This window comes from Mustela putorius, unplaced genomic scaffold, assembly GCF_011764305.1.
Source record: "Mustela putorius furo isolate JIRA1106 unplaced genomic scaffold, ASM1176430v1.1 tig00000228_pilon_pilon_pilon, whole genome shotgun sequence".
Taxonomy (NCBI): Eukaryota; Metazoa; Chordata; class Mammalia; order Carnivora; family Mustelidae; genus Mustela; species Mustela putorius.
The window spans coordinates 6,456,364-6,484,317 of NW_025421322.1; the positions used below are offsets into that span (position 1 = coordinate 6,456,364).

The following is a 27,954-nucleotide window of genomic DNA, read 5'->3' on the forward strand; positions in this document are numbered from 1 at the left end:
AGCGGTTAATACCAAAACCAAAAACTTAGGGAAAAAAAATACAGTCCATACTCATTAGACAGACAAACTGATTTTTTTTTAAACTTTCACACATGGTTTATGTGAAAAAAAACACAGCTATTCCAAAATAAAGCATTCAGTAAGGTAGCTTTAGAAGGTAGTCATACTTAAAAAACAGCTGGTAAAAGTTATTCTGTGGATTTCAGTCTGCGAAAAGTTATAAAGCTCTTCAAACTTATTTTATGAATTCAGAATAGTTTCTAACATAAGTGCATTCTTCTTGCTAATTAAAGCAATGTAGTAAGATCTCACTTACTACCGCTCTCATACTACATGGAAACCACCTCTAAAACTTCACCAAATAGGAGCCATCCTTGGTCATATCTGTATTTCTCCAGGGAAAAAAATGGAAGCATCTTTCCAGGTCAACCAGAAAGGTAAATATCAAAGGAACCCTGAACTAGCTTATTGCAGGGAGAAGAGAACCAGGATGCCATCCAGGGCAAGAGCCACTGTAGGCATTAAGCTTCCGTGTGACATTGCTACAGGAACATGAGGCCCCAAAGAGCCTTGCGTACTTGAGCCCAATGTAAATGTAAATGTAAAATGTTCTCCCCTAACACCAGTGGCAAAGCTGATTCAGTTGGGTAGGGGGTCACTGCTTTGCCAAGCCAACTGCACCGCAGGCCACGACCCTCATACCCAGCTTGCAGGGTATTCTGATTCTCTTAACAAATTATTGCCTGATTCTCTTAACAAATATAATAATATCCAACAAGAGACTTAGTGGACAGCATGCGATGTCATTTCCTCTAATTAAGGAATGCTCGAGAAAAACCAAAATAGCCACAAAGCACTGTCAGCAAAAGTAATCAGCAGCGACAATTAGCTGTCAGCTCACAAGCCTGAGCTGAGCCTTGTGTAGGGAGCTGGGCTTGTTGTGGGTTTCCAAATCAGCCTGACAGCAGGAGTCAAAGATGATAAGGCTGCTGCATACCAGTCGGTGAGGGGAATAGTAGCAGCTTGTTGGTTGGTTGGTGGGCTGCTATGTGGCGGTGGAGGGGACCCTAGGAAGAATCCTATGGGGGCTTCCAAAGGAGCTTGGAAGTCTGCTGGCTACAGCCCATGCTGCATTCGCCACGACTCGCCCTTCTCTACCTGGGACAATGCTACCCAGTCTTTACAACGTATACACAGTTTGTCTGCACCTCCTTTGTGAGGAATTCACAACTTCAGCACGTGCAAACTCTCCCTTTTCTCAGCTCCCATAGCCAATGATTAACTATACTACAAGGTCATTAACAGCAGGAGTTGAGAAATGTATATAAGAAACAAATATAACACAACAGCATCATTCTACAGAATTATACTGAGAGAGAGAGTGTGTGTGTTTGTGTGTAACACACACATATGTATATAACAATTATCAGGAGGAACACCATGCTCTCCTCCCCAGGGCACAAAAGACCAAACCCTTTGTCTTCTTAAAACTACTGGAAGATGACAGCTTCCCTTTGATTTATCCCTTCACCCCTCCTCCAGGAAGTGACTTCTCAAGGGGCCGAGACTGAGGGAAAGGACCTGGAGGTCTGGGCACCCTCCCTTCTACTTCTGGCCTTAGCAGTATTTATTTTTCTTTCCCATGAATGACTTTCAGCAGCAAAAGTAATAGGAGGCCTGATAACAGCTGGCCGTGACCATAATTTAAGCTCCTTCTCCAATCCAGTATCCCTGGGAATAAAGCCGACGTTTAACTCCCTGTCTGGAGTCTGCATTCAGTTCCCCACCCATAGCAAACCCAGCAGCAATGTGCCCAACTCCAAAGATCCATTTCCCAGACTCCCTTGCAGCTAAGGGTGACCATTGACATTAAAGCAGAATTTAGTGGCCTCGGGCAACTGAGACTACTCTTTGCCTGGGTTGGCCTTGTGCCTTTCTCTGTTGACATGCTGAGAACACACACATGATGGTCCCACGTTGAAAAAAATATGTTAAAGCAATGTAACAATATCACCAGAACTCTCTGACTTCATGTCAGAGACATGGAAAGACAAGGAAAGGGAGAACGAAAGCAGGCACTATATTCTAGCGATCGTGGCTGGCTTTTTTATGGTATCAAAGGAAAGAGGACAACTTAAGAATTGGGATAAGTATAAAATTAACTTTTATAGAAAGTTGAGGAAAAATAAAGAAAATCAGAATTCTGGCAGCATATTCCCATCATTTCATCACAACGTACTCAAAGTTGGGAAGATTTGAAAGCTGAGGGCTCTTGGCAAGGACCTTCACAGAGGGATGGGTCCTTGCTGGAACCCTTCAGGCCAGGTTTTGAAGCATCAATAGAGGCTTCATGCAGGAACTACTTCCTTTCTTTTTTTTTTTAATTTATTTTTTATTTTTATTTTTTATAAACATATAATATATTTTTATCCCCGGGGTACACGTCTATGAATCGCCAGGCTTACACACTTCACAGCACTCACCCCAGCACATACCCTCCCCAATGTCCATAACCCCACCCCCCTCTCCCAATCCCCCTCCCCCCAGCAACCCTCAGTTTGTTTTGTGAGACTATGAGTCACTTACGGTTTGTCTCCCTCCCAATCCCATCTTGTTTCATTTATTCTTCTCCTACCCCCTTAACCCCCCATGTTGCATCTCCACTTCCTCATATCAGGGAGATAATATGATAGTTGTCTTTCTCCGATTGACTTATTTTGCTAAGCATGATACCCTCTAGTTCCATCCACATCGTCGCAAATGGCAAGATTTCATTTCTTTTGATGGCTGCATAGTATTCCATTGTGTATATATACCACATCTTCTTTATCCATTCATCTGTTGATGGACATCTAGGTTCTTTCCATAGTTTGGCTATTATAGACATTGCTGCTATAAACATTCAGGTGCACGTGCCCCTTCGGATCCCTCAGGAACTTCTTTCTTAAACTGAAGAGAGGAAGGCCAAAGTGCCCCTATGAAGCCAGCTTCATAGGTCTAAGAAATACCTTTATAAGAAGAAGCAACAGAAAAATCCTTGCTACAAGAAAAAGTCAAGGTTTTTGAGGGCTAGGAACCAAAGCTCAAGAAAGCTTTTGAAAATAAGATTTTAAGCACGCATATCAATGATCATTGTTCAATTAAATTCAGTAACTTAATTAGAAAATTCATTTAAATGCCTTTTTTTATGCACTATGTCCCAGTTTATTCTTAAGGTAGGATTACCTTCACAATATTTTGACTTCGAAGGATTTTAATCTCATTATTAAAAGCACAGTTGGCTAAAAGGGAAAAGAAACAGCGATTTTGTAAAACACCACTTCTCAAAGATCCAAGGGCATAAGAAGCCCTCCGAATCTTGTTAAAATGTAGGTTCTGATTCATCGGGTCTGAATGGGATGTGCACTCCACATTTCTAACCGGTTCTCAGGGGCTGCTGCTGCTGCTGCGCTGGTCCCCAGACCACCCCTGGAGTAGCAAGGATACAGAGGGTTAAACATATCCAAGCCGTAAGTCGACATGACTGTGCCTGGCATGCTGGGGAATCAAGACGCATCTGGAATCACGACATTGCACTCCTAAGTGCCGTGGCCATCTGGTCTTCTTCAGGACACTGTGCTTCACACCCCTTTTCTGAGACACCACAAACCTCCGCAGTGCCTGCTTGCAATCTCTTTCTTGTTTTCTTTTCCCGGGGCCTCCCTTTCTCCTCTCCTTCTCATGAAGGCAACGAGGGCAGGGAGAGGCCACAATCAAGCTATTCTATTGTGCAGTTCCTGCCCCCGTAGGCAGTTACTTCCTGAGAAAGAAAAAAGAAGAATGCCAACCCAAGAGAAGAAGAAAATTTAAAGCCTCTCAGTTTTCCCATTAAGTTTTGGATTGTGGTTTTATTGCCTTCTTTTGATTCGACTTTCATCCATTTTGGACTGGCATTTTGATTTACAACCCAAATCTCCCTTTAAGACCAGAGACTCTTAAAAAGCTACAACATCGTTCTGCATCCACTGAAGATACACAAAGCCACAGAAAAAGCTGTCTATCAACAGAAGCATGACTTGCCCTGAGCCGGTCAGAGAGCTAAGGTCACAAGACAACCAGGTGAACTAATTTAGAGAACAGCATGGATCTCCAAGGCAGATGGGACACCCAGACTGTGACCTTTGACAGAGTATCATAGGAAGGAGTGACCACCATAAAAGCAGGGAAGAAGAAAACAGCCACCATATTGATGAATCCTACGGGGCTAGTGTGTACTAGCATGACAGTATAGAATCCCCGAGAGCCTCTCTTCAGCTTCTTTCCCCATAGGTTTCTAGTGCTACTCCTGAGAAGGACTGTTAGGGACTGAAGAGTGATCTTTTAGAAGGACACAGGCCAGAAATCCATCCACTTCCCACAATTCTATTCCACATTAAGCTCTTCTCCACTGGGAGAAGAGCAGAAAACCATCCCACTCCCTAGACTCAAGCAAAGATCCACTGATTCTTGAGAAGGGCAGAAGCAAAAGCTATCTGCCCTGATGGAAAGACAACAAACTCTCAGACCCAGAGTCCAGTAATGACATGAAGAAGAGGTCCGCTACCTACACCCCCCACCAGGGAGGGGGAGGAAAGTCTCTCTCCCCAAGATACCCGCAGACACAAGGCAGAGATAGACCGCCAGGAAGAGGAGAAGGAACAGGGACAAAGACCAGGTCCCGAGGTGTAGACACACAAGGCCTGCCCGAGACTGAGGCTGGACCAGAAAAACGGACAACTCCACCACCACAGTCGCTGCATTACGCTGAGCACAGGGCAAGAATGGTCTACTTCTAGATGAGCACCAACATGGAAAGAGATCCCTTCAGTGGAGCAGGTGTGGCCAGTCTGCTGAAAGCTGAGGATAGAGCGTGACAGTGAGAAAGACCCTCTGGCACACCGGCCACACTAAGCACAAGGTAACTACAGGCTACCACTGAAGAATGCTGGCGTCTGGTGGGCTGAGGGTAACTCCAGCAGCCGGGAGCCCAGTCCCACCCTACTAACTTCCCTATTAACTACTTACTGATCTTGTCATCTGCTAACAAGATTAACATGACCCCTCACATCGATCACCTGACAAAAGAAGAAGTGTGCCATTTCTGGATAGCAATATTATTTACTGCTTTTCTAAAAGCAATGTCCAACATTCAACCAAAATTATGACATATTTTTAAAACTGAGGAAAATCAATCCACCGCCAAGACAGAGCAACTAGACAGAGATGATTCAGATTTTGGAACACTCAGACTGAGAGTTTAATATAGCTATGATTAATATGTAAAAGGTACTCATGGAAAAGAAGAATAAATGCAAGAAAAGATAGAAAAAATCAGGAGAGACATGGAAACTATAGGAAACAAAGAGAAATTCTAGAAATAAAAAATGCCTATCAGAAGTAAAAATTTCATTTGATAGGACACATTTAAAGAATCAGTAAACTTTCAGATTGATCAATAGAAATTATCTAAAGAGAAATGAGAATTTTTTTTAAGTATCCGAGAGCTATAGAGCATTATCATATAGTCTGATATGCACTTAATTAGAGCACTGGAGGAGAGAAAGAAAGAGTGCCAAGGTAATTAAAGAGGACAAACTATAGCCTTTTTAAACACATAGTGCTGGAAAACCTAGACGTCCATATAAAAAAGTGAACTGTGACTTTTACCTCACACCAGATACAAAAATTACCTCAAAATATATAACTAAATACAACATTTAAAACTATATAATTTCTACCAAAAAAAAGTACATATTTGTAGTCCTGGTTTTAGGAAGGATTTCTTAGGACACAAAACTGATACTCATAAAAGAAAAAAATTGATAAGTTGAACTTGTGAAATTAAATGAAAATTAAAAATTCTGCCCTTTTAATGACACTTTTAAGAATATGGAAAAAAAAAAAAGCCAGAGATTGGGAATAGGTATTTGCAAGCACATATTTGATAAAGAGCTGGTATCCCCAATATATTCAATTAAAGATCTGTAACAGAAAGATAGGTAATATAAGTTTAAAAATGGGTGAATGATTTGAACAGACATTTCACCAAAGAAGATATACAGATGGTAAAGAAACAAATGAAAAGGTACTTAACATATAAGGGAAATGAGAATGAAAGCTACAATGAGGTACCACTGTATACCAACTCAAATTCCTAAAATTACAAAGACTGATTAATACCAAGTATTGGGAGGCTGTGGAGCAAGTAACACATTAATATATTGCTGACTGGAATGCAAAATGACACAGTCACTTTGAAACAGCCAGAGGGGAGGCACCTGGGTGGCTCAGTGGGTTAAAGCCTCTGCCTTCGGCTCAGGTCATGATCCCAGGGTCCTGGGATCGAGCCCCTCATCGGGCTCTCTGCTAGGCAGGGAGCCTGCTTCCCTTTCTCTCTGCCTCTCTCTCTGCCTACTTGTGATCTCTCTCTCTGTCAAATAAATAAATAAAATCTTAAAAAAAAAAAAAGAAAGAAAGAAAGAAACAGCCAGAGGGATTGTTCTCAAATAATATTAAACATACAATTGCCATACTTACCTTATGACCCAATAATCTGACTGCTAGTAACTTAACCAAGAAAAGTGAAAACATAAATCTATACAAAGACCCATTAACTAATGATCACAGTAGCTTTATTCAGATAGCCAAAAACTATAAATAACCCAAGTGTTCATCAATTGGTGAATGGATAAACACATTGTGGTACATCCACACAGTGGAATTCCACTCAGCAATAAAAAAGAATGAACTACCAATACAGGTAAAAACAGGTATGAATCTCAAAATCCTATGCAAAGTGAAAGAAGTCTGAAATGGAAGTCTATATACTCTATGACTTCATTTACATATTATGAAAAAAGAAAAATTCTGGGACAGAAATCAGATCAGTAATTGTCAGGGTAGCAAGTAGGGAAAGTAGATCTTCTATGAACAACACTCTTCCAGGTGTAGAAGACCGTGGTGGTGGCTGTGGTGGTGGTTACATGACTGTATACATTTGTTGAAACTTATCAAACCATAAACTTCAACAGAGTGAATTTTACCATGTATTAATTATTCCTCAGGAAGCCTAACCAAAATAAATAAATAGATAAATAGTACTTCAGCCAAAGGATGGTACTTGGTCAAGTGTGTATCCACATGGAAAAAATTAATCTTGACCCTCTACTTTACATGATACACAATGGAATCAATTTCAGATATATTATAGATCATAATATAAAAGTAGAATGATATAGCCTTCAGAAGGAAATAGAAAATATCTTTCTGATCTTCGAATAAGGCCAAGATTTCTTAAATAGGACACAATAGTGCCAACCACAAAGGAAAACAAAAAACAAAAAAACAAATACTTTGTACCATTTTAAAGGAATTTCTGTTCATTAAAAAGAGAGTGAAAGATAAACCCCAGGAAAAAGAGGAGATATTTACAACACATATAATCCTAGCAAAAGCTCAAATCCAGAGTACATATTATTAAAAATGTCTACAATTTAAAAAAAAGATAATTCAATAAGACAACTCAATTAAAAAAAAAAACAGAGTAATCACCTCAATTTTTTTTAAGATTTGAAATAAAACAAGATATATGGACAGTCAATTAACATATGAAAATGTACTTCACTTTACTGGTCTATAGGGAAATACAAATCAAAACTACAATATGATACTACACACTCACCAGTAGAGCTTAAATAAAAAGCAACCAATCAAACTAACAAAAACAGAAAAAACCTTGTATTGGGAAAATATGGAAAACCAGAACCATCACACATTCCTGACTGGCATGTAAAGTTTTAAATCAATGCAACCATTTTGAAAAATTCTTTGATAGAGTCTGCTAACGCTGAACATATACCTACTCCAAGACCCAGAAATTCCCCTCCTGCAAACAAAGCCAACAGAAATGTGTGTATGTAGCCAAAACCATAACTTAACAAAACTGACTCAAGAAGAAATAGAAAATCTAAATAAGTCAGAAATCAAAACAGTAGGTGAAAATTCTTCCCTCAAGGAAAACACCACACCCAAACTGTTTTGGTGTCAAATTTCATCACACATCCAAGTAGCCAGGAATTCTAGTATTTTGAAAACCATTCTTGATAGTGAAAATACTAGACAGGAAAATTTTAGCCAATCTCAGGACATAGTTTAGCAAACTACATCTCACTGAGTACAGAAAGGGTATGTATCATTAGCAATGCAAGATAGCTTAACATTAGAAAATCAATTAATGGAGGAGGGGGGCTAAATTACCATGAACAAAATTTTTATCAAAGGATAAAAATCACTTGATCACTTCAGTAGATTAGAAAAACATTCAATAAAATTCAATGTACAGGTGACCTAATTTACTTTTAACAAACCTGGAGTAGGAAAGAAATTTCTTAATCTGATAAAGAATATTGGTAAAGTACTACCATCAAAAATGATGTACCCTCATTGATTTGATACAATTTAACTACTGTTGGATGTTTAGATTCTCTCCTTTTTGTTTCATTCAGCTACTGTAATTTATGCTGCCCTAAGCACCTTTGTGCATGTTGATAAAATTGTCAGACCTCTCTGTGCCTCTACTTCCTCATGTACAAGATGGAAATAAGGCAACACCTGACTCATAGGGCTATTCCAAGGATTAAATAAGATGTTGAATTTAGGTCTTAGGGAGTCTTGGGAGAGAAGTGTGGCTTATAAATCTGAAAGCTCTTGTTCTATATTTACCTGGTGGCAGATTTCTCAAAGCACGCTGTAGGCTCAAGTCAGAAGAAGTCACTCTGTCAAAAACAAAGAAAGTTATTGTGTTAGATTATCAGGAATTAAGGATATAATATCTGAGGAATGCAATCAGTGATGGGAACTATTGCTTACTCCAGGATTCCCCCACATCATTTGATTACTTCTGCCCACCCCAATTTCCTTCCCTGGAATCAAGTGAGGATGGCTACTACCATGCTCTTGTCATCTGCTCTTGTCCTACAGCCTTCCATTTGGCAGCCAGAATGGCAATTCCAAAGTTTGAGGACACAGACTACACTCCTCCTGAAACCCCTTCCATAACTTCCTCTTATACTTGGGCAACCTTTTTGTCATGTCCTATAGAGCCTTTCATCATCTAAGGCCCACCTACGTCTCTAGCTTTGTTTCTCATCTCCAGAACACTGTCCGTGCTCCAGTTACCCTATACCTCCTTCAGCTTCTCCTTCCTTGCCCCTTTGCTGCTTTCATACACAATGTTCTCTCCCTCTGCCAAGATTATCGCCCCCTCCCACTCACCTCCACTTGACTATTTCCTACTTGTCCTTCCATTCTCCACTCAAGTGTCACTTCCTCAGTCAGCCATCTGCTCCCCTGCTCCCTTCGACCATCTTAAGTTCCTCTCTTTATACTTCCAAAGAAGCTAGCACTTCTCTGTAACATCATGCATGCAACTCCTAATTCAGTAGACCTTGCCTTCCCTGGGAGCCCAGGGATCATGATTGCTTTGTTCACAGCTATATCCTTATGCCTCACCCAGCCCTGGTCTCACAGTAAAACTTAATAAATATTTATACAGTAAAAGAATTTCCAAACCCATTCCTCACTCCTTAGCTTTCTAACTCATCTTTTGATTCATGCTGCTCATTTAACAGACTTCCTACTTTCCTACCACATATCATTAATTGTTAAGATTCTCTGATGGTAAGAGAAAATGCTGTTTTATATAACAACAAGGAAGGAAGAAAATCAGCTGCACATTAAACTGTGATTCACTACAATTTAGGACTTTTGTTTCATACTTACTGAAAGAGCCCTACTGGACTTATGCAAAGCCTGGGTTTAACATATCCTTAAAAGAGGAAAACATGAAAAAGTGAGTGGAATAAATTGGTTAGGGATGCAAGTTTACTTTGGTTTGGGTATTCACATTCAGAAGCCATTCTTTGACTCATATTTGACACAATATCCAGGGAGTGCATTTTCCCACATAATATTGTCCTCTCTGCCACTAAGAGCTTTAGTAATGCAGCACATCCTAGGATTGTATTAGGGATTTTTTTCTAAGCTTCTGATACTTATCCACAAGCGCTGGCAAGAAAATCTTACTAATAGATGGCAGAAGATTGCAGTCAACACCTGGGACTTACATTCCTTTCTAAGATGGTCATCAAATGGATTGCTGACTGAAGCAATAGGGTTTCAGTTGTTGTCACGCTACTGGAACTGCCAAGTTCACACATGCCCAGGCAATGCAGCTACAGCACAACCACCACCCGACTGGCTGCAACAAAAGATGCTTCTGGTTGTAGGCACATTCTGGTATCAGGGTACCAAAATGTGAGAAAGATAAAACTTGAGAATCAATGAAATATGAGAAGTTAAAAAAGACTCTTCAGAGAACTCAGGAAAGTTCTTAAAAGGAAGAATGTAAATTCTTTCTCTCTCTCTCTCTCTCTTTTATGCACATGCACACACACACACACACACACACACACACAAACACAATCAAAAGTATGACCAGAAATTTTGAGCGGTCACACACTGAAGTAAAGAGATGAGTGCTCAAGGCACTGGCCTAAAGGGGGAGGGATAAATTTAACCCCCCTCCTTCAGCCAGGCCCCTGGAGCAAGAAGGCATTTCCAGACTTTCCACTAGTCCAGCCACACCCTTACGAACAGAGTCCTCCCCAAGGTATGTCTTCTCTCTAATGACTTTTTAACATATTAAAATACCTCTTCTTCTTCTTCTTCTTCTTTTTTTTTGCTTCTTATTCTGTGTATGATTAAAAAATACAAGAGAGACATCTACCCACTTGGACTTTTAGCTGTATAATACAGTGTTGTTAACTATAGGCACAATGTGGTACAGCAGATCTCTAGAACTTGTAACTGAAACTTACATTCATTGAATAGCAACTTTCCTTTTCCCCCCTCCCTGAGCCCCTGGCAGACATCACTCTACCTTCTGCTCTATGAGTGTGAATATTTTAGACACTTCTTACAAGTGGAATCATGAAGGACTGGCTGGTTCATCCATGCTGTTGCAAATGACAGGATTTCCTTCTTTTTTAAGGCTGAATACTATTCCATTGTCTGAATACACCACATAAAAATACCATTTTTAAGAACATCATTTTTAAGTAAGAGGAAAATTCCTAGAAATGTGCCATCACATTAGAGTAGAGCAGACTACAATTCCTTCATCTGCAGTCCAGCATTCCAGGGTCCTGGAGTCTCAATTTATGAATGCTCAACCATTGCAGAGAAAAGGAGCAGAAAAGAGATACCACCGGAAAAGCCAGTAGGCCTCTCTGTGCATCAGTTTCCTCATCTGTAAAACAGTTATATTCAGGGTCCCAGAAAGAAAGAGATTACAACTTAAATAGGAGTTTTAATGAAGGGGATTATTTACAAGGCATGGACAGGGTTAAGGAAACTGCCAAGGAATGGTGAAGCGGGTACCTTCCAGTGGCCAAATCCAGGAAGAAGCCACAGGCCAGATAAACCCATCGATTGTTATCCTTGGAAATTATGGTCCCAGGGCTCGGAACAATGTGGAAGAGGGGGAAGACTAGATCTGGGAAGACAGGGAAGACCCAGCACACAACATCTCTGAGTTCCCATAAAATTCCAATATTCTATGACTCTGGATACAGATTTAAGCTCTGCTGCAGCAAGAAAAAAAACTCTGTTTACTCCAAGGATTTGAGGATAATCCACGAGGATGCATTTTCTCATCATTCTGTGTGCTTAGCTCAGCTAACAGCACTCATTTGTTGCTCTTGGAGACAGCTCAGGTTGAGAACATCGCACTTAAGCAGTCCCTCTTTGCCTTTAACTGAGCTCTTACAAAGGTGGCAGGATTCTGCTTTGAGCTAGTAATTGATGTTTCCCCCTCCTTGTCTTATCCCCTGAGAACCTCCCCTTTTCCAGAAGGAGGATCCTATGGTGTCCACCACCTCACAGAAGAGATGCTCAGGCAGGAGCAGAGAAAAAGGTTTTGGCTTTTGAAACCCAGCACTTAGTCTCAGAACAGAGACAACAAAGCCAGAGCAAGGCTTAGTACCTGCTCCCACGTGCGCCCCGCCCAACCCCACACCCAGATGATTATTTTGTTGGGGGAACGTGTAGAGAGAAAGGACTGAGCGCACATTACGTTTCACAAGTGCAAGGCTCCCAAATTCTTTCCCCACAAGCTGAGACAGTAAACAGCAAGTTTCCCTCTTCTCCCTCAAACTCATTTTCAAGTCTCCCAGGCGTTCCCTGTCTGGGCCCTACTCCAGGGACCACCTCGCCTACCCCATGCCCGCCCTCCAGTGGCAGCAAAGCCTATAGACCTCAGGAGTCTCAAGGGTGCTCAGTCCTAGGACACTTGTGTAGATTTTTAATTTCAAGAATCAAGGATCTTTTCAAAAATTTCATTTTGATAAACAGTTGCTTCTGGAGAAGTTCCTAGTATCATCTGTTCCAAGGGCTCACGCAAAGGGGCCAACCAGTTTCTAGCAACTCTCCTTTCCTGAACTTGGAGGCAATACTGTGCTCAAAGCCCATGGGGTTTTTGCTGTAACTGTTCCGCAGACATCCAGCGGGGCAGCACCGGCCATTAGAGAGATGTCCCGCAGTGCTGTGAAAGCTCTCTCAGAAGAGAAGGGAGTCACACTGGGTTCGAATGAAAACCCATTCGGGGAAAAAAACAAAAATAAGTTGCTGAGTAAAACGTTGTTTCTCCTTTCAAAGGAGATAGGTTATTTCCAAGTGGCTTCATAATGTGAAAACAACACTAACTTCTGGCAAAAAAAACTGAAAAGAAGAGGGAGGCTGCCATTCTGCCCATTTGGAAGGGGGAGTCTAGGAGGGCTGGAGAGTTCAACAATTATCTGGATGGCTACGGCCAAATTCTTTAACCTCTCTGTGTCTCATTTTTCTCATGTGCAAAAATGCCACGGTTCAGATTAAGATAGTTATTGAGGTCCCTTCCAACTTTAAGAATATATGACTTTCAAGCAGGAAAGGAACTTTCCAGTTCAGAGTCCAAGGATTTGCTATCGAAAAATGAAGCCAAGAAAGAAGAAAGAACTGCCATTATCACAGCCAGTGGGGCTGTAGTCTGACAAATAACAGAAAAGAAATGTTCTATGGATCCTGTCACTCGACATGTTATAGCTGAGTTCCCATCCTGGATACCACACGAATGGGCCATTCCATGCGTCTCAAGAATGCCCCGACCATATTAGGAATTCTCCTAAGTGGCTCCTCTGTGACATTACACAGCGCTGGTCCTGACATGGCCATTTCAGTCAGCTTCAGGCTGAATTCTAGATGAAAATATTACAGTTGGATGATTTGTCAAGTGCTAAGTCTAATCCTTGCAGCTCTTTTTCCAGAGTCCTTAAAAAGAAGAGTGCCAGATGTTATACTTGTATATTTAATGGGAAGCTGAATGGGAAGAAAACAAAACGCAGCAAGCTTAGTGGTAATATTTAACTGTTTTTGAAAACCCACCATCGAAACATACCAAAAATAACATATTTTTCAAAACGGTGACAAAGTCAAATATCTCTCAAATACAAAAAAATAAGTCTGTCATGAGCTATTTGGAATTAAGCAATCTGTCGGTTGTAAACTGCAAGTTCTCCTTTATAAGTAGTTTGCATGCTTCCAACTCTCTCAATAAATACCATGTTAATACATCAGAAATATTCAGGGAGAATTTCATCAGTGTCAGAAGACACTAACTAATCAGTTACTTGGGTAACAATAGGCTGATCTCCCATAAGCACTAGCACTTATCAGGGATAAATATAACTCATCCTCTATTGCCCCAAACTGTTCCCCTCTTGCTATCCCTTTCCACTTACCACACAAGCCAGGAACCTGAACATTATTTAACACTCCTCCTCTCATCAATAACCAAATTCTATAGATTGTGCCTGATGAGCATCTTGGTCCTCTATTCTCTATCCTTATTGCCACTGCCTAGGTCAAGCCTTAATCCCCACCTACTGGACAGTTTCAAGGTCTTTTAGCCTTCAATGACTTCAACTGATTCATCCATCCTTGACATTTCTTTTCCAAATACATATTCAATATGTCATTCCCCTAATCATACTCACTCTTTAATGGGTTACCTAATAGGAAGAATTTAAATTTCAACATGGTGTCCCTCCTCATACCCCATGTTTCAGCCTTGTCACACTGTTTACAGTTTTCCACTGAGTGATATCCAGGTCTCTGTGTTCTTTAACCAACCAACCCCTCCCCATCCCACTTCCAAAAGGGTCCATCTAACAACTCCGGTTTTTTCAAGATGGAAACTCCTCCCTGGGCCAAGGCAGTCTGTCCCCTGCCTCTCCCTTCACTTGACACTACCCTCCTTCTGCACTGCTCAGCCCCAGTTGCACCAGCCCTCTGGAGGCTCTGCTTCCCTCCTCCGGGCAGCCATTTGCACATGCGGTATATCCTTTTCCAACTACTCTACACTTGCCTAACTTGAACTCATTCTTTGGATTTCAAGTTCAATGTGACTCTCTCTGAGAGGCCTTCCCTGACCTCCTAAAAGAAAATCTTGTTCTTCTGCTACATACTTTGTAGGCTACTATTTTTTTCCCTTATTGCACTTAATCATAGCTGATGGTTATGTTTATTATCACAGTTCTTACCACTGTGAAGTAGAGATGATCAAGTCCAAAATTTATTCCCAGGGGCTACCACAGTGCCTAGCACATAAAAATGTTGTTTCAACAATTCACAGTACTGCCAGCTTCACTTACTTTGCAAAAGTTCCTCCCATTCCTCTCCAAGCGTCCATAGCTTCAAGCTACTGGGTTGGGTGGGCTATAAGGAGGATCCCTGGCCTTTCTAAAGGCTTAGGGCCAACTTCCAAACCACCTACCTTTCCTCCCACCTCTCCTTGACCCCAGCCCATTAACTCATCTCAGATTCTTCATCACTCAATTATAAAAAGCAAGGAGCAGTCTTGGCAAAGATGCAAATGTCTTTAGAGAACTGGAGAGAAAGAAGAAACTGAGTAGGGAAAACCAAAATTCTCTGAGGAAGAGAAGGAGTAGAATTTCAAATATTGCATGTTAACAGTATGTTAACTGTTGCTTACACACACATACGTACACACGCGCACAGAGGCAGAGAGACTGCAAGACGAAAAGAGGTAGAAGAGACACAATGGATCAAATCCTGGATCCAAATCCTGCTTAAAAACATTTCAATATGGGCTGTATATTAGGTAATTTTGGAATTATTGTTAATTGTCTTGGGTATAATCGTGACACTGCAGTTACGTAGAATAACGTCCCTATTCTCAGGAGAAGCATGTGAAAGTGTCTAAGAGTGGAGTATCATGATGTTCTTAACCTATATTCAAGGGGGTCAGGAAAAGAATGTGGACATTTATAGATTAATCTTGCTTAAACACAAACCTAATCTAGTGTGTGTATCTATGGAACCAGCAAGAGAGAGAAAGCACACAGAGCGAAATGAAAAATTGTGACTATGTACTGTTCTGTCAACTCTTCTGTAGGTTAATTTTAAAAATAAAAAAGAATGAAAAATAAATAAGTAATAAGTAAGGAAATAAAGTCCCTTGTACGTGTGCACTGAATATTCTCTTTTGAAGCTCTAAATGCATTGACCTAAGAGGGAACAATGCCCACAGCTCTTCATACAGAAAGGAATTGTTCATTAACCCCTCAGAGAACCCAGCCTTCTGATGGAAGAGTAATAGCATCTGGGCAGTGCCAGTAGGAGGACAGGCCTGGGAGGGATCAAACTAATCTCTTCAGCATTTCCTGAGGGCTTCAGCACAATGGACCCAGCACAAGGCAGTCTCATTTCTGTGAAATTCCTTTTTTTTTTTTTTTTAATTTATGTGTGAGAGAGAATGAGAGAACATGAGAGGGGGGAGGGTCAGAGGGAGAAGCAGACTCCCTGCTGAGCAGGGAGCCTGAGGGGGGACTCAGTCCTGGGACTCCAGGATTATAACCTGAGCCAAAGGCAGTCACTTAACCAACTGAGCTACCCAGGCACCCTCATTTCTGTGAACTTCTTTGCCCTTCTACAGCCCCTCCTCATAAATGATGGGAGATTCAACATGGGTATGAATGAAGCCCTAATCCTCCAGGTACTTATTCTAAGAGTGACTACTTAATTTATTATTCAAGTGAAGATTCTTTGGAGAGTGAAAGGTTAATTTATAGACATTTATTGGATTACATAGAGAATTTCACAGGGGAATAATTAAAAGACTATGTTTCAATTGTTTTCAATTTTATCCCAGATATTGGACTAGACAAGAGAACATGCCTCAAAGAAGAATACGTCACTCCAGAGAAAACTATTAATATCAAATCTTTCTGGAAAAGGTGAACAACACTGGCAAAGCAATCTCATTTCCAGAGAGAATGGCCCAACAGGAAGCCAGTGCTCTGGTCCCTAAATACAACGCCTAGAATATTTGTAAATAGAAAAGCACATATTCTGTTTCTCTAGAGCGTGTGCCCCATTCAAAAACTATTCCCTGGTCAGTATAGGCCATAAATGAATGATAAAAAGGCTGATCTAGAAAGTAATTCTCGAATTTTCAATCCATGGAATTTTATTTCTATAGGAACATCCAGGGAGTAAAGAGGGGCCAACTTTAAAAGGCTGCCACTGGGCTTTGAGCTTTCCAGAAGAGAACTGCAACTAAACGCAGCCCATCATATGTGCCTACATTCACAAGTCACACATGCATATACACCTGTGGAGGATGAAAGGGGATGACTTCATCATTCTGAAATCTGATAAATAAAATAGAATCAAATGTTTTTCTTGTCTCTCCTATATGAACTATACCACTGGGTGACCAAAAAATAGAGGAAGGAAAACAATTCTTTACAAAGTATTCCCTCTGATAAATGGGGGGGGGGGAGTCTAAACTAGAATATCACCATTTTACTGATCCCAATAAGTGAGTAAATCTGAGCACTGAGCATTAACGATTGTTAGCGAGACAAGTATTACATGCTTCCTGATGGAAGAACACTCCTCTAATATTGCCCCCAAAATTGTCTGTGCATCTGATCAAACCTGAAAATCAGCTACCACATTGCAGGAAGTAGAGAAGACAGAGGAACACAGTGAAATGTACCAGGACTATGCAATCAGCAAAATCCAGACTCTGAAAAACTCTATAGGCCAGAGGGCAGGATTCATCCACACCTAAACTATACAGAAAAGAAAAAGATGGAGCAGAAATCTGTATAGGAAGAAAGGTGCATCCATTTTTTAAATGTGTGAATATATTTAAAAAGTATTATCTAGGGATACACGTTTGGGTGATTACTGTAAAAGTCTGATCACTTATGAAGGAAAGTGGAGGGTCTGTGATTGAGAATGGGCACATGGAAGGGAACTCTGGAGTAGGTGGCAAATTTCTGTTTTCTGACCGGCATGGTCATTACAAATATTTTTGCCTTATGGACAATTATTAAGTTATATATTTGATTTGGAAGGGGGTAGTGTATTTCTGTGCTTTGTTTTTAGAATGAAGTTGATTAAATTTAAAAATAAGAAATTTCCAGTAAACTCACTGGAAGCATGAGAAAGCCTCTAAAGAACCACCCTATATTTTCCAAATTTGGGGGAGGTATGATAGGTAAATAAGGCAATAATGATTCCTATTGGGGCTAACATACTGTCAGTGCATTTCTACAATCAGTAGTAGAAAAACAATAAACTAAAAAGGAATATAGTTCAACTAGAAAAAATTGAAAAAAAAAATTCACTGATACATATAACTCTTTGGCCTCCCCTCCCAAGGAACCTCCCTGTGATTCCCAAAATTGTTGTAGCCCATCTTCCATGTACAAGAAGGGATGGTGTGATAATCCAGAGGCAAGCCCGATATAAGAATCACAATTTAGAATACTAGCATTTTTGAACAAAATTAGCCTTTTCTGCTAATTTTCTCTCTCTGAGAAACAGCTTCTGCTATTTACCCTTGAAAACCAGTTCCTAGGCTCTTGTGGAGGTAGGACTCCTAGCCTTGGAGACTGTTGACCACATGACCTGAACTGCCTACGATAACCTGTGTCCTTTAACCCACCAAGCTATAAAATCAGGTAAATGCAGACACACTGGCACCAAGTGGAAGGGATATGTAAGAAGGGTCTGTAGCATGTCCTAAAGGTACAAATAAGTTGCATGCTTAGACGACTCTGATTTGACAGTCCCACTGAATGCTGCTACATTGCTTTCTCTCAACCCACACATATGACCTCATGAGGAATGCCCTGTAACCAACTGGTGGTGGAAAAAAAGACTCGGGCATGTTTTACACATGATTCTCCATTATGGATCAGCACTTTGTAGAAGTATGCAGGGGGGTGGCCAAAAAATACTGGAGCGAGAAACTCCCCGCAATTGGTAGAACTCCTACAGTGTTTCTGGATATCCACTTTTTCTAGACTGAAAGATGGCCAGAAATATAAGTCTATACTAACTCATACATAGTGCTTAATGATTTGGCCAGATGGTCAGAGGATTAGAAAGAAGAGAATTAAAACACTGACCAGAAAGAGGACTGAGGAATGGGTATATGGATGACCCTTTGGAATGGGCAAAGGATATGAAGCATTCATATCTCATGTGCATTCTCTCCTACAGAGCAGGCAGGTAGACAAGGGAACACATTCTGAGGATGTCAAGTCTGCCTTCTTTTCTCAGCTACCCCAGTGCTCTATCCAAGCGCTTCTCTTTCGAGTGTCCATGGCAGCAACCAAGCAGGTTATGTAGGCATAGGCTCACCAAGGCCAATCTGGCTCCCAACATTACTGAGTACTCAACCCTCCAAGAGCAGAAGCCAACAATGAGCCCTGATAGATGAGCTAGCCATCTGATGGGGGTGGATTTACACTGGTTCCCTTCCGTCATGGAGGGGCCAAAGATCTGTCTTCACTGGAATAAACACAAACACACTGCATATGGATTTGCCTTCTGCAAGTACCACATATTCAGACAACGCCTTGTTTTCCCTCATAGTCGCCCTCACATTTCTTCTGGCCAAGACAATTTCTCAATGAAGGAAGAAACTGACTATGAACACATAATTCTATGGTCTTGCCACATACTCCACTGTTCAGGAGCAGCTGGCCTGAAAGAATGGTGGCAGCACCTAGTGAAGGCTTAATTGTATCACTCACTGGGAGATAACACCTTGAAACCTTACGGCACTACCTTACACGATGCAATATACACTGTGGGTCAACAGCCCACAGAGGACATTAGTTCTTCCCTAACTAGAATACATAAGTCTGGGAACCAAAGGTTAAAGTTGGAGAATCCGCTCCTACTATTACACCTAATAACCTAATCACAACAATTTTGTTCCTTGGCCCTGAGATTTGGGGGTCTGCTAGTTTAGAATTATTAGTTCTCAAGGGGAAATGTTTCCATTGTAGGCACAAGAATGGTTCCACTGCACTCAAATTTGAGACTGCCCCCAGTTGTTTTAGACTCCTTGTGCAATAGAACCAATGGACAAAGAAAGGTTTTACTATATGAACTGGGGTGATTGGTATCAATTATCAAGATGAAATAGCCTGGATGCTGAACAACACAGGCATGTCTGTAATCCAGAGGATTCTCTGGGGTTCCATTTATTACCTCTATGTCTAGTAGTAAAGTTAATAGAAGATTTTATCAGACCAATAAAAGAGGGATGTCTAAGGACAGATGCTGCAGGAATAAAGATTTGTGTCAACCCATCAGAAAAAGAATTTTTACAAAGCAAAGGGCTAGTTAAGGAGAAAGAAACATGGAAATGGATAAGGAAAGAAGGAGAATATATAGCTATAGATATAGACTAATATATGTAGATCCTATATCTGTATGCAGATAGATATAGATATAGATATATACATATATACAATTATGGCTTAGGATCAGTTACAGAAGTGAGAACTGTAGCAACTACATGTGTTTCCTTTCTTGTTCTTCATATTCATATTTGTATATAGAAATCATCTTCCCCTTTTTCCTTTTCCCTATGTCATGTAAGGAAAGTTATTTGATAGTTCACTGTACAATTTAGTTTTCCAGGTTATAAAGTAAATAGGATTTGGGTTCATCTATGAACAAAACTAACACCACCCCAGTATGGATACACCGACCATAGAACTTAGTATCTCCCTCATCAGGGAAAGAGTGGGTATGCTTTCAGTTATGAAATGGATAGTACCATCCACAGAAGCATTATAATCCTGCTGTTGTTGTTTTCTAAGGTGTGGGCAGAAGGCTGTGTATGGCTCAGAAGAGATGGAGGGGTGGCCTGTGCCTCACAGTTCCTACTCTTGCTCAACTCCACATTCTCTCTTCTCCACACCCTCCTCCCCTGACGGCACACCACATTTCTTAGACTAACTCACCAACTGACTTCCTGTTGGGTTCTGTCAGTTGGGACACTAGCAGGAGAATGGAAAACAAGAAGAAGGGAGAAGCAATGGCGGTAGCAATGATGACACCATGGCTGGTGCACATGGGGGCCTGGGCTCCTGCCCAGCCATTTTGGTTCTAACAGCAGAAGTGAACTATAAGCCAACCATACACAGGGACTATTTTGTATTTCTGTGTTCCTTACGGTGCCTGCCCTAAGGCAAAAAACTCATAGTAGGTACATGGTCATTTTGATTTTGTTGTGGTGGTGGTAAAAAACACACAACATGAAATTTACCATCGTAAGCATTTTTAAGTGCACAGTTCAGTAATGTGAAGTATATTCACATCGGGAAACCGATCTTCAGAAAGTTTTCATCTTGCAAATCTGAAATTCTATACCCACTAAATAACAAATCCCTTTTCCTGCTCCCCACAACCTATGGGAACCACCACCGTATACTTCCTCTTTCTACGAATTTGACTGCTTTAGATAAGTAGTCACATGATTTTTAATTCTTTTTTAAAAACTGACATAATTGTAAAATCTCAGAGTTGAGATTCACCCCCATGCATGGGTCCTGCCTTTTTTCCTTGAAATGCACTAACATCTATTTTTTGATCAACAGATCTCTGCTGGAAGAATCCCAGTGACAGTTTTAAATGCTGAGCCACCCTATGGGTGAGCACCTTTTGTGATTTTTTTAAAAAAAATTTCTTGACATTAACCTAAAATGTTGAACTTCTGCTCTTTGATCCAGAACAGAGCATGTTCCCTCCATCTTCCAAAGCTGATATGTTTTTGTGCTATTTTACAAACATCTTTTTAGCTGGTATGTTTTAGCCTGCCATGAGACAGCAAGATTTGCATAAAGGCAGGAGGAGAGTATCAACTGCTGTTAATATCCAACACCCAGCAACAGCGTAGCCTCTAGCCAGGGGGAAAGCAGCAGAATTCAAAGAAACTAATTAAACAGAGAATCCGGCTTGTTCCTGAGGTCTGTTGCACACCCAGACCTTTAAAAATAAATATTCCACCACATGTTCACAAGATTACTGACAGTTTCCCATTAGGTGGCTACTTAGCAATTTAATAAACCAAAAGATTCTCTCCCAGGTAGTCATAATATCTACCACGATGCAAGGATGAAAACTGTCGCTAATGAAATTTCCCTGACAAAAACCCATCAATTTTCAAAATGATGTCTGAAGTTTCAGAGGCAAGATCTGCTTTTTGCAGTGTTGCTTGAAACATTCATGGCAATCCTTCCCTGAATAATTCGCACAATACATTATTTATTTATACCACACATTTATACTGTTGCTATAGAAGCATAACCCAAAAACAACAATAATGAAGAATTTGAAGAACACAGACACTGTGATGAAACATCCCTGGTGGAAGATCAGAGGCTGGACCAGCCTCGCATGAGAACCTGACTACATGATGCCACTGCCCCTGTGGCATGTGCTATCCACCTTGGACAACCTGTCCTCACCCTCTTCACCTTCATTGTTGTTAAATGCACTCAATAGGGCTTTGATAAGAAGCACCTGATGTGGGGCGCCTGGGTGGCTCAGTGGGTTAAAGCCTCTGCCTTTGGCTCAGGTCATGAACCCAGGGTCCTGGGATCAAGCCCTGCATTGGGCTCTCTGCTCAGCAGGGAGCCTGCTTCCCTTCCTCTCTCTCTGCCTGCCTCTCTGCCTACTTGTGATCTCTGTCTGTCAAATAAATAAATTAAAAATCTTAAAAAAAAAAAAAAAGAAGCACCTGATGTTACTTTATTTATTATTTTTAAAGATTTTATTTATTTATTTGGCAGAGAGAGAGAGAAAGATCACAAGTAGGCAGAGAGGCAGGCAGAGAGAGAGAGGAAAATAGGCTCCCGCTGAGCAGAGAGCCCGATTCCAGGACCCTGAGATCATGACCTGAGCTGAAGGCAGAGGCTTTAACCCACTGAGCCACCCAGGTGCCCCTTAATGTTACTTTAAAAGAGAAGTGTAAAAATAAGTAAAATCCAGGAAAAAACGATTTATAAAGAATAAATGTAAATTACAAATAAACAGATGGGGAAAATAGCTTGCTTGTAATCAAGGAAGTGCCAATCAAAAGAACAGGAGACACGGGGCGGGGGGTGGGAGGTTGGGGGAACCAGGTGCTGGGTATTTTAGAGGGCATGGATTGCATGGAGCACTGGGTGTGGTGCAAAAACAATGAATACTGTTATGCTGAAAAGAAATTAAAAATTAAAAAATAAAAAGAATAGGAGACACTACTTTTGTTTCAACAAGGCAGAAACACTCGCAGTGGTGCAGGTGGACGTCATTGGTACAACATTTTAAAGAATAATTTGCTAATAAATAACAGCAATCTGTAGAAGATTTATATATTTTGGTCCAAAAATGTTGTTTCTTGGAATATAGCCTAAAGAAATGCTTTTTTTTAAATGAGCTATAGAGCACAACATAGGGAATATGGTCAATAATGTTGTAATGACTATGTATGATGACAGATGGTAATGAGACTTATCGTGGCGATCACTTCGCAATACATAAAAATACTGAATCACTACGTTATACACCTGAAATATGTAATATTGTACATCAATAATACTTCAGTAAAACAATAAATCAATTAAAGATTAACATAGAATAAACACATTAAAAATGAGTACAAGAGTTTCATAATTTATAATAATAAAAAATTGAAAACACCAAATATCAAGCCATGGATGATAGATTCAAAAAACTATGGCTTACCCAGAAAATCAAATTCTGTGCAACCATCAAAAAAAACAAACATTATGCAGTATTTACTATGTGGCAGGCTCTATTCCAAGCAACATGTAAATGCATTAACTCCTTTCATCTTTACTATAATTCTATGATATAAGTACTAGTATTGTCCCCATTTTACAGAGACAAAATTAAGGCACAGAAGTTTAAGTACCGGGGCATCTGGGTGGCTCAGTGGGTTAAGCCTCTGCCATCAGCTCAGGTCATAATCCCAGGGTCCTAGGATCGAGAGCCCAGCATCCGGCTTCCTGCTCAGCAGGGAGCCTGCTCCCTGCCCGCACCCCCCCCCCCCGCTGCCTCTCTAACTACTTGTGATCTCTGTCTGTCAAATAAATAAATAAAATCTAAAAAAAAAAAAAAAAAAAGAAGAAGAAGAAGTTTAAGTACCTTGCCAAGACCACCAGATTCGATAATGTTGAGCCAGTTTTCAAACTCAGGCAGTCCAGTCTGATCCCAGACTCTATACTCTTAACCATCATACCATTATATTACAGAAGAATATTTAAAATCTTGTTAAAAATCTCAAAGTATACTTGTAGTAATTTTTTAAATGTGACCAAATTGTTGTGTATACATACATGTATGTGTGTATGCAAAACCATCCATATCCACGCCAAAATGTCCACAGCCTTTGTTGGAATTAGGAGCATTTTTTTACTTTCTTCTATTTTTTTTCAATTTTATGTATTACAATGAACATATTTATAATTAAATTATAAGCATGCTCTCAGTACCATCGCTTAAGTATTCCTGATACTTATTCCTGCCTTCAGCCCAGATTTTCAAGAGGACGCGATTTTTTTTTAAGATTTTTAAAATTTTTTTTATTTATTAATTTATTTGACAGAGAGACAGAGAGAGAGAGATCACAAGTAGGCAGAGGGGCAGGCAGGGTGGGGGGGAGCAGGCTCCCCGCTGAGCAGAGAACCCAATTCGGGGCTCGATCCCAGGACCCTGAGATCATGACCTGAGCCGAAGGCAGCAGCTTAACCCACTGAGCCACCCAGGCGCCCCAAGAGGACGTGATTTTTAACATGACTACTGACATGAATAACATGAAGTGTTTCACACCTGTTTACCTCCTACTTGACCATGAGATGCTGTTGTTTTTGTTGTTGTTGTTGTTAAATTTTCATAAAAACTAAAGAATAAGGGATCCTGACCTCAACTGAGAGCACTTTGTAAATAACCTCTTATATTAGTAAAAGATTTTTATTATTTCAATACCTAAAGTATCAAAGCACCCAACCTATGCCCAAATAAAGTCTCTTTATTCCCCACTTTTACTCCCTAAGTGATCTGTGTTTAAATATCTGTGCAGATATTTAACTTCACAAACAAAATTCCCAGGCTGGTGAGGACAGCATTGTTTACTTTAGAGCCTCCTACCCCGTGACTCACCGGGATTTCCTGACGGCCTTTGCCTTACTGTACTACGCTGACCCCAGAGCTCCTCCGTGCTAATTCCTGACTGACTCACTTTTCAGATTTAAATTCCCCAGGAAAAGCGTGAGTGAGATGTGACAGAAATTAAACCAGCACCTTCCCACAGACACACACACTGCCCACACTGTAAGGGAAGGAAACAATGGCCTGTGGGTCCGTGGCACGGAGGCGGTAATTCCATTCTCTCAAAGAATAGTCCCTGCCCTGGATAAGGGGTGTTTACTGCCTGATACTATGTGTGGGGCTTGCAGAGTCTGTAAGAAATAGGGGGCGAGGGGTGGCTCAGTCAGTTGGGTGTCTGCCTTCGGCTCAGGCCATGATCCGAGGGTCCTGGGACTGAGCCCCATATAGGCTTCCTGCTAGGTGGGGAGCCTGCCTCTCCCTCTCCAGCTCCCCTCTCCAGCTCCCCTGTGCTTGTGTTCCCTCTCTCCCTGTCTCTCTGTTATAAATAAAGTCTTAAAAAAAAAAAAAAGGAAGGAAGAAAGAAAGAAACAAAGGAAGGAAAGAAAGAAAGAAGGCGAACCCATGAGCCTGCAAAAGCAGCTGCATCGACTTTCACCAAGATCAAGTCTGAGAACTACCTGGGCAATTTTCACCACTGGGCATTCGGTGGCCTTGTTTGTTCTCATGGCAGTAAAACCCCTGAAAACCCCCAAGTACGCAGACTCCCAATTCTGCAGCACTAACCAGAATAGTAAATAAATACTATTTGTATTTGTGGCGTATCCATATTCATTAATAACCCATTCCTCAATTTTTTTTACAATTCACTTTAGCAATGTTGCTGACACCCTCTCATAGGCCCCAAAGCCACAATGACTATAATGGGCAGAATTCTAGATGGCCCCCAAGATCCCCACCTCCAGGAGTACACATCTTGTATAATTCCCTCTCCTTGAGTGTGGGTAGAACCTGTAGATATAATGAATGGCCACTTCCTCAATGAGGTTACATTACACGGCAAGTGGCGATGGGAGAGCCACTCTGTCCTAGCCAACCGAGAGACAAGGAGTCAGAAGAATGCCCTCCAACTGGCCTGAAGAAAGCAAACACATGTGTGGCAAACTACCAATGGGAACCACTTGGCAAGGAACTAAAGGTGGCGTCTGGGAGCTGAGCGTGATCTCAGCCAATTGCTAGCAAGAAAACAGAGACTTCAGTCCTCCAGCTTCAAGGAAATGAATCCTGCCAACAACCAGTGAGCTGGGAAGATGACCCTGTGCCTCCGAGATCACAGCCCCTGTGGCCACCTTAACGTGACCCTGGGCAGAGGACCCCAGCTAGTCTGGACTCAACTCCCGAACCCCAGGAATTGTGAGATAATTAATCTGTGCTGTTTGAAGCCCGGTCTCTTAAATTGAGATAATCTGCCGTACAGCAATAGAAAACTCATACATGACCCCCTGTGACCTTGTCAGAACATACGTGCCACTCATATTCTTTCTCAGATTTCTGCTCTTCTGAAGAAATTCACGTCTATGACATTCACCGCCAACGAGAGTAATAACCGATATTTGTATAACCGTTTGGAGATTATTTAACTTTCAGATCAATCTCATCTGAGTTTTATATCACTAATCTGAGCGAGTTCAGGCGATAGTGATTAGGAACAAAGATGCAGGGGCCACAGGCTGCCTGGATTTGACTCTCCCTTCTGCCACTTACTCACTGCATGGGCTCACACCAGTTCCGCAACCTCTCTGTGCCTCAGTTTCCTTACCTGTAAAACACGAATGTGATCATCCCCACCTCCTAGGGGCTTGTGAGGATTAAATGATTTTATATAAAGTCTAGCTCCTGGTAAGCACAGGCTAAGTGTCTAGTGTGACTGCTTTCAATGGCAGTATCTAAACACACAAACACACTAGGAGAGCGAAGTTAGCTTTGTTCACGTTCCAATAAGAGACGCCGCAGGAAACGCAGCCTCAGGTTTTAAGAGGTTCTGCAACAGTGAGCTTGTGTGTTCTCCTGGAGAAAGGTAACCCAAAGCAGGGAAAGAATGGGCCTCCACTCTCCCTCTAGTTGAATGGGGAAAGCATAAGCAAAAAGGAAGGAGCCTTTCTGTCCACCCTAAAAAGGACCACAGATCCAGGGGCAAGCAGGAGTGTAATGGCTTCCTTAGGTAGCCTTATAAAGAGAACCCTGGTTTCAACAGAATTCTGGATTTGAGATGAGACACAGACACATGTGGGTTCCCACCACTACAACGACTCACATGGCCCGTGCCACACACATCCCGGAGCCCAGGTGAGCTGCCTGTGGTTTGATGCCATGTTCATCAGCTCCAACAGGTGTTCCTTCCAAGTGGCTACGGTAATAGTGCAACCATTGAAAACACCTTCCCTAAATTCTTCTGGCCAGCTGGAGTGGGCACAGGAGGGCTACCATATCCATGGGTGACAAAGACAGTAGTGGCCTTGTCAGTGGGTCTGCTCAAGGCGTACCCACCTTCATACCACAGAGACAGACTTGTAGGACACTTTCTAGTTCAACGAGTACCCAAGAGTATTAAAGGTATGTTTTCCCAGCGTGGCCTTTGTCCCATTAAAGAACCACCAACCAAAAACCTACTTAGGCCTCATCTGTTTTACTAGTTTATCAACTTAAGTTTTAAAGTAGTATTGGCATCTGAGTAAGTATCTAATTCTCCTTCTGTCTCTGTGTGTGTGTGTGTGTGTAATAAATCTCCCCTCTTTTGTGTTCAGCCCTCACCTGTGTAGCCCTCATGCCACACAGAGAGGCATGCCCAATGTCCCCTTTCTATCCTTTTGGTACCTCCCCATCATCCTCCTCCCGCACCACAAAGCAATCATTGATTAAGCCAATGGAAAACTACAGCTAAAAGTACTTTGCCTTTGCTCCCAGTTGCACAAAGGCATATTGGTTTGTTTCAGAAAATATACCTTAATTTAAATTGGAAGATACCCTAAGAGATCCAAAAAAGAGGCAAGAAAGTTCAAATGTCTGCAAGATGTGTGCAATGAGCACACAGGAACAGTGTAACCTCAGTTAAAATGAGCAAGCCTCGATGCCTTGCCTTTTAAAACACTGCAAAACAGTGTTTTTAACAAAACAGCCCAACAAAAATCTTGCAAGTGGACCATGTACAGCCTGGAGCCACTACTTTGTCTAACCCCTGACTTAGATAAAGAGTAGGAGGTCCTTGCAAAGGCCAGTTTGATACAGGGAATGCAGACCTCCAGGCGAAGACATGTGGAGCTCAAAGAGAAAGTCAAAGCAACTTGAACTTTCTGAAAATTGCCACCCAGGATGATTTGCGAGCTCTAAATT

The 27,954-nt window shown here is 41.3% G+C and overlaps 1 protein-coding gene across 3 annotated transcripts in view; it reads right to left on the minus strand.

The window, feature by feature from the left end:
* Nucleotides 1-27,954, minus strand: part of NCALD (neurocalcin delta) — a 383,045-nt gene that overhangs the window by 257,962 nt on the left and 97,129 nt on the right. For all 3 annotated transcript variants that reach the window (XM_013064753.2, XM_004768878.3, XM_004768879.3), the window contains one exon: nucleotides 8,740-8,792. The gene's annotated coding sequence lies outside the window, so the exon portion shown is untranslated. The remainder of the gene's footprint in view (nucleotides 1-8,739; nucleotides 8,793-27,954) is intronic.